General features: G+C 32.4%; 1 long non-coding RNA gene across 1 annotated transcript; it reads right to left on the bottom strand.

Annotated features, from left to right (window-relative positions):
- Window positions 1-1423: 1423 nt before the first annotated feature.
- Window positions 1424-10523, bottom strand: LOC148622388 (uncharacterized). The gene is made up of 4 exons (XR_015920872.1): window positions 10456-10523; window positions 8683-8737; window positions 4613-7794; window positions 1424-2234 (listed from the first exon to the last, which is right to left on the bottom strand). It is a non-coding gene; the product is annotated as an uncharacterized LOC148622388 (long non-coding RNA).
- Between the last annotated feature and the right edge of the window lie 423 nt (window positions 10524-10946).

Here is a 10946-nt window from a genome sequence, read left to right as displayed (position 1 = left end):
GATTAAGATTCTATGTGTATTTCTATGTCATCCTGGTATATTTTACGTTGACATTTCTAGAAAGTAGGTAATCCAAACCTATAGTATTGCTATTTATATATCTTGGTTATCCCATCCTTACTTAAGTGATAATTGTCTATGGTTCTCTGGTATAACGAAGAGCGACAATTATCTATAAACGTAAATAAGTACCAATTTGTCCCTACCTAATAGAAATGTATTAACAACAATCCCAAACGACATTTCATTAGGTAAAGTATGGTAATCTTTATCCTTTCATGAAAACTTTGTGTACAAATAAAACATGATAATATCGAAATATGAATAATTCCAGTCTTATCGAATTATTTTTTTTCTAAAATATTTATGATAAACTATAATTTACTGGTGTTCTTTTGAGCTTTTTTAAATCTCAAGTAGATAATCATTTAGTTTGGGAAGATTATCTGTCGTAGTAATATGTGAGCGGAGTGATAAGAGAAGTATAATCCACCAGAAAAAAATAATTTGACTTATTGGAAACCAGATAAATTACATTATCTCAGTCTAAACTATACCCATGAACCTCAAGAAATATGATTAAGGCCTATCAACGTAATAAAGCATCCTTTTCCAAAGTTAGATTATATGATGATCGTGGCTATCTGATCCATCTGAGATCTAATAGCTTCCGTGCCCATAAACGCTACAATGCCTACGTAATTCAGCATCCTTTTCCAAACTAAGATTTAAATGAATCAGGAAAAACGATCATGGTTATCTGACCTATAGTAAGCGAGACTTCTAATATTGTTTCGCATGTCACCTTTAAGAAATAGCACTGTCGTATATATTTGTTTTAATCTCTCGAAAGAATTTTTATAAAAGTTCGGACATTACAATTAAAGAATTGTTCAGCTGATACAGTGTTTTGCAATTCAGTTTCTGGTTGCTTATAGGATAGAAAGATACTTCATAATTTTATCCCTTGACAATTTTAGAATAGTAAAATTCAATACAATTCTTCCACCGAAAAGATACAGGAGATTTTACTCTTAAATAGATTTGAACATCTACAATTTCATTAGTGATGATTATTTGTCTCTGTGGATTTTTTTCATATCGGTTTCCCAAGCAGTTCTTACTCGATGTTTCCGGTTGTGAAACAATTAACATAATAATTTTAATTTTTTTGCATATACAAAAGTATGTACTGTTGTCAAAGTTAATATTTAGCATCTAATCAGATTTTTAGTTGTTTGACGGTTTCTTTAGTTGCCACATCTGAAATTAATCTTGGATTTGTTGGACGTGCGATTACTCTGTGAGCCGAGTTTTAATCTATTCGTTGTCTCTAGTACATATTATCTCACAAATCAATAATTTTCCTTTTTCCCTTTTTAATTTTCAATTTTTCTCCTGGTTTGATTTCAGTTGTTGATTATTTTTGTTTCTTGCATTGGTAAACTTGCCTGTTGATATATTTCATTGTAAAGTATTGTATCTTAGCTTATTCATCTAAAGTATTTACAAGCATAACATCACACAGCCCAAGGTTAAAAGTGTATTGCATTGACCGAGAAACATGAAACAGTAAAACCCCATAATGATAAAAGAAAACTGCGATTAAAAAGATATCGACCCTCCCCCTCCCTACAACAATGAAAGAAATAAACTTCAAATTAAGATAAAAAAAAATGACTCACAAGGCACCGAAAACCTAAGTACCTGTTCTACAGTACAAGTTCTCGGTGGTCACAGACGATAATCCAATTCAATATATATTTCTTATTGTTAAATGCCATTTTCTCTACCAAATGAACAGAAACAGAAATACTTTTATTCTTTGAAAATGATAAAAAGTTCAGTAAGAAATACTATAAATAAAAATTAAATTAAAATTTCGCAAACCAGACATAATACGACATGTTACGATGTCTCGATCTATACGTATATTATCAAACATTATGTATAATTTCAATCTAGCAATAAAACGTTTAGTACCATTATTTAATATGAAGTCATACCATAACAATACCAGACTTTCGGTACTTGAATTTGAACAAAGGATACGTTAACTCTTACGCTACTTATACTAGGGTGCTTTGGTACTGTAGATTCACCAACCAAGAACTGTTAGTGAACTACAGATAACTCTATACATATATGATTCACATTATTTCTTCAAGAACTGTGGTGCCTTTGAACATGTCTGTACTTGACCAAATGACGTACAACATCTATCACTCTTCATTCTAAACAGAACAAAACAAGACGATTTCTTTAATCATACGATGGGATGATTTGTGATAACCGTACAATTAACTCTTCAGGGTCAATGTAAAGAATCAAATACGTTACATACTTACCCTCTTGATGGGTTCATTTTTTGTTTTAATTGACAATTAGCTATGTGGCATCACACAATGTAATGTTCAAGGTGTGTTTTCTCAATAAGAGAAAAGTTCTGTCAGAAGTTAACACCAGAAAGTAAAGTTCTTCTGTCTTTGGTACGTTACTTTAAATCGAACCATTAATCATTATTATTACATCAGTTAAAAACAATACCTACGTACGTCAACGTTTATTTACTACATGACAAAAGAGATGAGAGAGATCTGTCTTAGCGTATTACTTTTTTTTCATTTATCAAAAGAATAGTACTAGTTGCATTGTGAAATTTAGATACTCTGAATTCCAACATTCTGAAAATAAAATAAAATGTAACCTACAATAAACAATTTAGTATTTTCGTTATAATTACTTTCTACCATTTATCTGAAAACTTGAGAATGCAGACACATGCATAAACAACTAACTTTACCTTTAAATTGAGTTGACTTGACCGCATTTTTGTTGCCGTGATTGAGGTTAGTCACGATATTTTCTTACAAAGTTAAGCTAACAAAAAGTATAATAAAATTTGATAGTTTATTATCTGTTCAGGCCTGTTGATATTAAGAATTTCATAGTACAGTTTAAAAATAGAGCACAGCCCTACTAAGTTTAGCAGAGTTGTAAGTAACAATGAACATTGATAGCAATAAACACATACACTTCAACGATAGGCTTTGCAAAAAAAATAATACTGAATAAAAAAAAAAGAGATAACTAATTTCAAAGGCATGAAATACGCAAATACCAATCAGATTAATATTGCTATCAAGTTTGATATGCTGTACATGTGTTTAAAGGAGTGATCTCTCATCAACAACATAAGGATCAAATACATAGGAAGATCTGAATCCTAACATTAATTATATACAAACTACGAAGTCTTGACAGAACTTGCTACAAACCTCAGGTATATCAAAATAAATAGATTATACAAAAATTGACACACTCAGACATGGAATAAATGAACATTGAAACCGTTTGGCGAATTCGTTCAATGTTAAAATCAAGGATCCCATGTATCTATGTTTCATGTTTAAGGGAAGACGTTTTGATTGTTTTCATTAAAATGGTATTTACGATGCTATTTTGTACGGTAAATAAACGCTGACATGAATTATTGTACATGTAATGGATTTATGAAATCGTCCAAAAAGACATAATTTGATTTATCATCGTTTGACAAGTCTTATATAGACGTCTACTCACAGTTGGAATTATTCTCAGTTAACGGAGTATGTCTGCTTCAAATTTAGTTTAGAAACTCAATCAAAACCCTAATATTTAAGCTAATTCATTTAAAGGTTACAATGCCAGGAAGGAAACGATCTGCAATTACCCATGCAAAAGATTTTTAATAGAAACATGACTGCCGAGACTGTTCTTGCTTTAAATTTCATAGTGAAGAAGATGACGTGTAGATTAACAAGTTGTTCTATTTGGGATGGTCTGTATTGAATGGCAGAAACTATAGGATGCCCAATTTATTATTAGTGTTACTTACAAAATAATATACGTTCTACATATATTTTGTCGGTTTGACGCCCATTTGATGGTTAGCCTCAACCACCTGGGAAAGAGGGTGAGGAGCAATAACCTCCATCTCTATCCCCAGTGTAGGAACATACTTCTATTAATTTCGTTCACATTTGGAACAAGACAGCAGTAATGACAAACAAATGGTTACAATTTCTTTCTTTTTTTTTCTTGTTGGTCTTGTTTCAAATGGCACTAAAGGTTTACAAATTCAATCCATCTTTTTTACGACTTCCATGTTTATATAACTGTTAAAAAGAGTAATCAAGGGAACCAAGGTTATAGCGGTAATCAAAAGAATGTAATCCAGGGACAAAGACCAGACATGGAAAACAGACATTCACAACAAAGAACATAAAGTAACTAAAATCATACATACAAAGTAACAAAAGTAAATGAGCAACTCGGACTCCACTACAAACTGGGAGCATGGACCAGGTGCACCGGTAGGGTAAGCGTCCTCTGCTTTTTTTTAAATCAGAATAATATGAGGCATATCCTAAATTAAATCTAAAGGCAGTAATAAGACAAAACGCAAAATAATTGATAATAATATTTTGCCGGAAAATAACATATATATACATAAATTTTTGTAGTTGTATTAAATTTCATTATGTAAAAAGTTCTTATTTTAAACAAATTAAAACACCAAGCTAAAGGCCACCATAAAGTGTGTAAAGGAAAACTTAGTTATTCAACATACCTATACAAATATCCCAACGCACCTGCTCCTGTAGACTAATAAGGGTCCACAGGTAATCCAGGCCCAAGAAGCAAAGATCTAGCCCATGAAGCTTTCGTGATCAAGGTCTTCTGAAAAATGAAAGAAAACACCACAAAGTATCTTGTTCTTCACATAAATAAAATCACAAAATAAACATACACATTTAACATAATAAATGAGATATATCTCAAATGATTAACAAATCCTATGATAAAGTTTCTAAAAACTGAAACTCCTCTAACTCTCAAATGATCTCTATCCTTAGCAAAAAAAAGATATTCTAGGAATAGAACATGGCTACTGCACAAATGGCTTAAAAGATTTAACAAGTAAAAATTCAAATCTTTTGTACAAATCTAATAAACGGTTATTTACTCTAATAATATTGACTTTAGAAATGTCAAAATCTGCTAAACGAGGTTAACAGATAATAATTAAAACCATAATTTCAGCACATCTCTCTTCAACGTAAATAAATTAAAATAATACTGTACAATCAAATCAAAAGTAAGACCACTACCAATGTCCTCAGTGCCTACATGCAAGATAAGATGACTGAAAGTAGTAATATGTAATTAATTGTCCTTAATAAATTCGTGCACGGTATAAATATTAGCACCAGGAATAGTAATAATCTCAAACATATATATACCACTTAAATGTCCACTGATATAATCTGAAATTAACAGCACTTGCTTCTTATTCTCGAGTGAAATTAAAGAAATAATGAACTAGCCATATCTCTAGAAACAGATAGTGTGTCCTCAAAACAAAACTCTAAATAGATTTTATAGGCATCCCTCTGCCAATCCCCAAGTAGTTGAATCAATTCATATGGAACTCGAGAATGAAAGGCCCACAAAGCACTCCCAAGACGAAAAGAAAGTGAAGAATAGAGAGAAGAGTCTAAATTGTACAATGCCAATAAGTGACGTCATAAAGGATATATAATTAAAAAAATTTAATTATCAAAAATTAACCTTTATTCTAAAAAAACAGTTTAACACCCATCTTTCGAATTGTTTTAAATAGATTATTGGTCTTCCACTTTTCTCAAGTGGATTATATTTCTTCCTGATATTGCAATAATCATTACAAATATAATAATCGCATTACTGCAGTAAATTTCTCCTATCTATCTGTTGTAACTATATATCTGTCGTCACAATATCTGTCGTCACTATATATCTGTCGTCATGTGTTTGTCATTTATTTATTTCTGTAAAATCCCCTTGCATACATAGAGATTAACGAATACAAGTAAGGCGTCATGATTAAATTAAATCATATATTAGAAAAAATATGCAACCTTATCACATATTTCATTTGAAATAACATCGATTTCCTACACATGTACGAATTTAAAAAAAAAAAAGCAACCGGTATCGACGGAAACCCGTCGTTACCAAACCCCTTACGACATTAATCAATTTATCGTTTCGCCGTCCACCTTCAACGATTGTCTTAAACAAACACAGGTTGCTCCTATACATAAGGAAAAAAAGGTTTTTTGTGAAATGCAGCAAACATACCGGTCATTGGTTTAACTGCTACCTCAAAGATATTCGAAAATGTGATTCAAATTTAGCTAATTGAACATTTCGATAAAATCTTGTGCACTTTTATTTGCTTCGTTTAGTTTTGGGTGTGATTGGAAAAGCCTCTCGATAAAAGCGCCCCGTGCAGGTCCGGGTGTTAAAATAATAGGCCTGCAGCAGCGCTAAGCTTGTCGTATAAGGCGACTAAATAGTGCTCAGAAACCTAGCCGGGGGCTAGGGCGCTTTGCCCACAGAGCAACTGTGATGTGGGCCCCAGGTGGTGGAATGGGGTACCCCTGGCGTGTTACATGCTGGGGTTGTCAGGCTATAATACGGAAAACCTGACCGCAAACCATAGTGGTGCACCGTGTTGGGAAAGATGCAATGTTCCTCGCACGTTAAAGAATCCTACTGTGGTATTCTCCGGGAGTAGGAACCATAGGGCTCCGCCACAGGAGGTTAAATTGCCCGACCCTACCCACCTCTCCCTATTTCCAGTGGCAATCAAAATTTGTCGACCCCATTGTCCTTGTGTCCCATCCCTTTTTCATTTCATCATCATTTCATGTTCATTTTATCTTCCGTTTCATGTTCATCGTCTGAATATTGCTGAAATACTGCTCAGACGTTAAACCCCAACAAACAACAAACAAACAAACAAAACTCGGTAAAAGCAAATAATGGGCATGTCCATCGCCCTTGACTGCCTTCAACACGACCTCCTATTACTTAAAATGAAGTTTGATGGACTGTCAATGTCTTCAAAACAAAATACTGCAAGTAATTTGTATAACAAAAATCTGGTAATTAAATATCATCTCTAGAGGAAGACAATAATTCTTTACTCAAAACGTTTTCGGATAATAAAATGCAAGCCAAATCAGAGAAATTCCAGGCTAAATTAATTGGTAAGCGCATTTACGACAAAGATGGTAAGTTTGATAAGAATGGGAATTGGGTGTAACCAGATTTGAAAATAAATTTTAATTAACATATATAAAATATAAGAAATGTAAGAAGGCTGCAAGACAATTAAATGTCTCAAAAGGAATTGGAAAGTACTTAAATTGGCTTGGGAATCTCACTATATACTATTCCCTTATTATGTAAAATAAAATTTAACTTACTGTCCTTTGACATGGCACTTTTGTTGTGAGGAAAACCCCCCAAAGTTGAAAATAAATTACTTTTGGAGCAGTCAAAAGTACGAACATAAGACTGACATGATGCGTACAATTGCCTTGGGGACCTTTAATTAAAAACAAAACAATAAATATGTGATAAAATGTCCATTGTTCTTATTTGGTAAAAATAAAAAAATAGTAACTATGATTTCAGATGTGTTAATACGTTAGAGATACACGAATCAAAACTTGCGGTAAGAAGACTTTCAGATATGAGGAAGACTTCTAAATGAAGCAAGAACAACTCGGACCGTAATTGAGCAGCTTAAGATATACATTTACTGCTGGTGTTAGTGAAAAACGTTTAATGTAGAGCATGTAAATACCAGTTTTGCTGTCTCATGGCTGATGGTATATACTCCTCTCCAAGACCCATTCCAAAAATATGCCTCGGATTCGGCAAGTCCTGTTGTGTTCCGGTACCAAATCACGAATGAAGCTATTCAGAACAAAAATTATTTAAAATCATGTAAGTTAAAAAAGTAATAAACAGTCGGAAACCACTGTTGAGATCGAGTAATAAATTGAATAAAGAGATTTTTTTGTTTTATCTCAGTTAGAAATTGGTGATAGACGTCATGAACTTTTTCAGGTAAAAAAGAATTATGTCGGCTAAGTGTGCAAATCTTATCTTCTCAATCTAAACAACAACACAAAAATACATATCTTATCAAAGTAAGTGAAAGAATTGAATCTGAATGTATGGTTATTGCTCTTGTATCCAAATGACAAAATATACGTCATGGTGATATACACGAGGTACTTGTTTACACATAACTTAAAGTATTCGGTATTATTCTCCCCATCGTCATGATAGTTAGATTAGTAATAAGTTACATGTACCCTGTAATAAACACTGCTGGAAATATACATTTTTGATCGTAAAGAAAACTGGACGGTATCACCTTGTTATACCTTTATCAGGCTATGTATAGCCTCGATCGTTGTCTTGAGTATACTTCTGGTTTACTTTACTATGTAATACGAATTGCCAGAGATTATCCACGAATGTATCGTTCTACAAATGTATCTATTCGAAAATGATGATTTTGTCATAAAACTGATATTCTCGCATTAACCGAAAGAAGATACTCATTTGCCCAGCCAAAACTGTTCATGCTTCTATGACGTAACTGTTTTGTCACTGAAAGGCAAGGTTTATATGTTGCGAGTATAATGACTGTTCTGGCATATCATACCAAGTTTCAGGTGAAAAATTGCAATTAACATTTGTTTACACAAAACCATAGGAACGCTTAATACATGTTTATTTCTACCTACGGTATAAACGTTCTCCTCAATCCATCTGTTGACAAGATATACATACCTTATCATGGTTCAGCATCTGTCTTATGAACACAATATGTCGAATGTAGCAGTACCTAGAATAATTTCACAGTCGTAAGATGGAACTCATTTGTCTCCGCTTTAATTTCATAGAGTTCTGATAAAGTTTATTGAAGAAAGATTGTAATGTATAAACCATTTTTTTTTTATTTCATTTTTTTCACTTCATTTTTTTTTTTTCTTCTTCTTTTTTTGTTTTTTTTTGTTTTTTTTTTTTGTTTCATTTTTTTAACAGTCACAGAGTTGTTCATGTTCTTGTGTTACTTCAGAATGGAATGAATCACCATATATGTCCGAGACGATTACACCGTATTTTAAAAAAAATAAATCTGTATAGAGAATTACACTAAACAAAACCCCGAGAAAATATTGTGTAAATTCGGCATGATTCCAACTATAGCATGGTTGAATTTAATTTGTAAGAAACCTGACTTCTTTGTATTTATTTAGAGAACTACATATTAATAGTAAAGTTCATTTCTTAAAACTAACACTTTCTTATTTTTACAGGCAAGGGAAGTATTTATTTCATTACTTAACATTTGTTTAGTGTATATTTAAAATCTTGTGGCAATTCCCCAGTTTTTGGTAAATGGAATTCATTTAAAATTAATTATTTGGGGAAGGTGGAGTGCATATCATCGACCACGAAATACATAGAAAAATCTAAATATTTTCTATTCATGAAATATTTTCTTCAATCAAATATTGAAAGCACCTCAACAAGATGTCAAAGAACAGGTTTACTTATCATTTCCATGAAATATGTCATTGACATTTGTGAGAGCGCCCGCTCGTGTGTGTGTTTGTGTTGTCGTCATTGTCCGGATATCAGTAAAATGCTTGTGTTTTGGGGGGTTTTGGGGTTCCAGTCTTACATTGGTGGTATGGCACCTTGAAATAGATTTTAAAAAATGGTCAATCCTCTTTACTCTAGTTTATTACCCATGCAGGAAATGCTTGTTTCTGACCCTTATTCCTAATTGTTTCAACTCCCCCCAAATAAACCCCTGTCTTCCTTTGTTGAAGTGAAACCTTGTGGTACATTTGTAGAATTTCTTTTTTTTAATCCATTTATTAATAGTAAATTGTTTGACTGGACATCAATAAAATGTTTGTTTCATGTCCTATTTAAACCCGAATTCATAAATGATTGAAGTATTACCCACCAAAAATATTCCCAGTCGGACCTTGTAGTATAGTTGTTGAAAAATATCACAGACATCCATATACTTGTAGTGGTGGTGTTTTATATTTACATTTATTTAAAGTCATGATTTCATCTACATATAAATATATATGTTTCAAACCTTATTACCAAGAAGACTTCGTTAGTTTAATAATGAAAAATCTATTCGACTAATCTAACTATAGTGAATACCATATTCTGACAACATTAAATTTACTTTAACAGATTCTATTTTCACTTTTAAGTTAGAAAGTTTTTATACAGTTTGAACTTTTCACTTTCAAACTTCTTACTTCTAAGTTAAAGTGGATTTTCTCTCTTTCTTACATGGCGCATAATATCCACTTCGACAATATGAAAAAAAATCATACTCCAAATGAATGGTAAATTTAGATTTCAGCACTATGAAATGTTTTCTCTACTGATCTTCCGAACTTTAAACCGTCGTCATTTTCCAATCAAAAGCTTCTTCATCATGGTTCCTTTCGAATTTAATTATATACACCTATATAATTCTCGTACAAAGGTTAAAGTACTAGAAGGTCAGCGTATGGTTGTACTTACAGAACAGGTCTTTCGCCATGACATCAGTTCGATACAAACGCCATGACTCTTTGTTCTCTTCAGTAGTCAGTAATTGAACAAGAATTTTATTGATATAATTCACTGTCAGATTTGTTTTATGATACAATGACGTAGTTTATGTTTTTGTCGGATGAATTACTACCAAAGTATTAAATTAATGTCGACATTTTAATACCAGCAATGTTGCAGACAATATAATTCTGAACACAAATATTCCTGTTATTTCAAGTTATCGTGAGTAATCGCTTGTATTTGCTAGCTTAGAGCATCCATTTGTGTGACATGTCATGTACATTGTAGCCTTACGGAACAAGATTGCAAACAACTTGAGTTGCTGCCCATAATGTACAGAAACTAATCATGTATTCGCCGTCTCAAACTCTGAGGTCAAGTAGCTCTTGGCCTATTACAGTTACGTCACATAACGTGTTTCAGGTCATTATTCTTTCAAGGTTTTGCGTTGTGTTTTT

This window comes from Perna viridis, chromosome 3 (genome assembly GCF_037379345.1).
Source record: "Perna viridis isolate PV_CMFRI_1.1 ecotype Kerala chromosome 3, ASM3737934v1, whole genome shotgun sequence".
NCBI lineage: Eukaryota > Metazoa > Mollusca > Bivalvia > Mytilida > Mytilidae > Perna > Perna viridis.
This window is presented reverse-complemented; position numbering and strand designations above follow the sequence as displayed.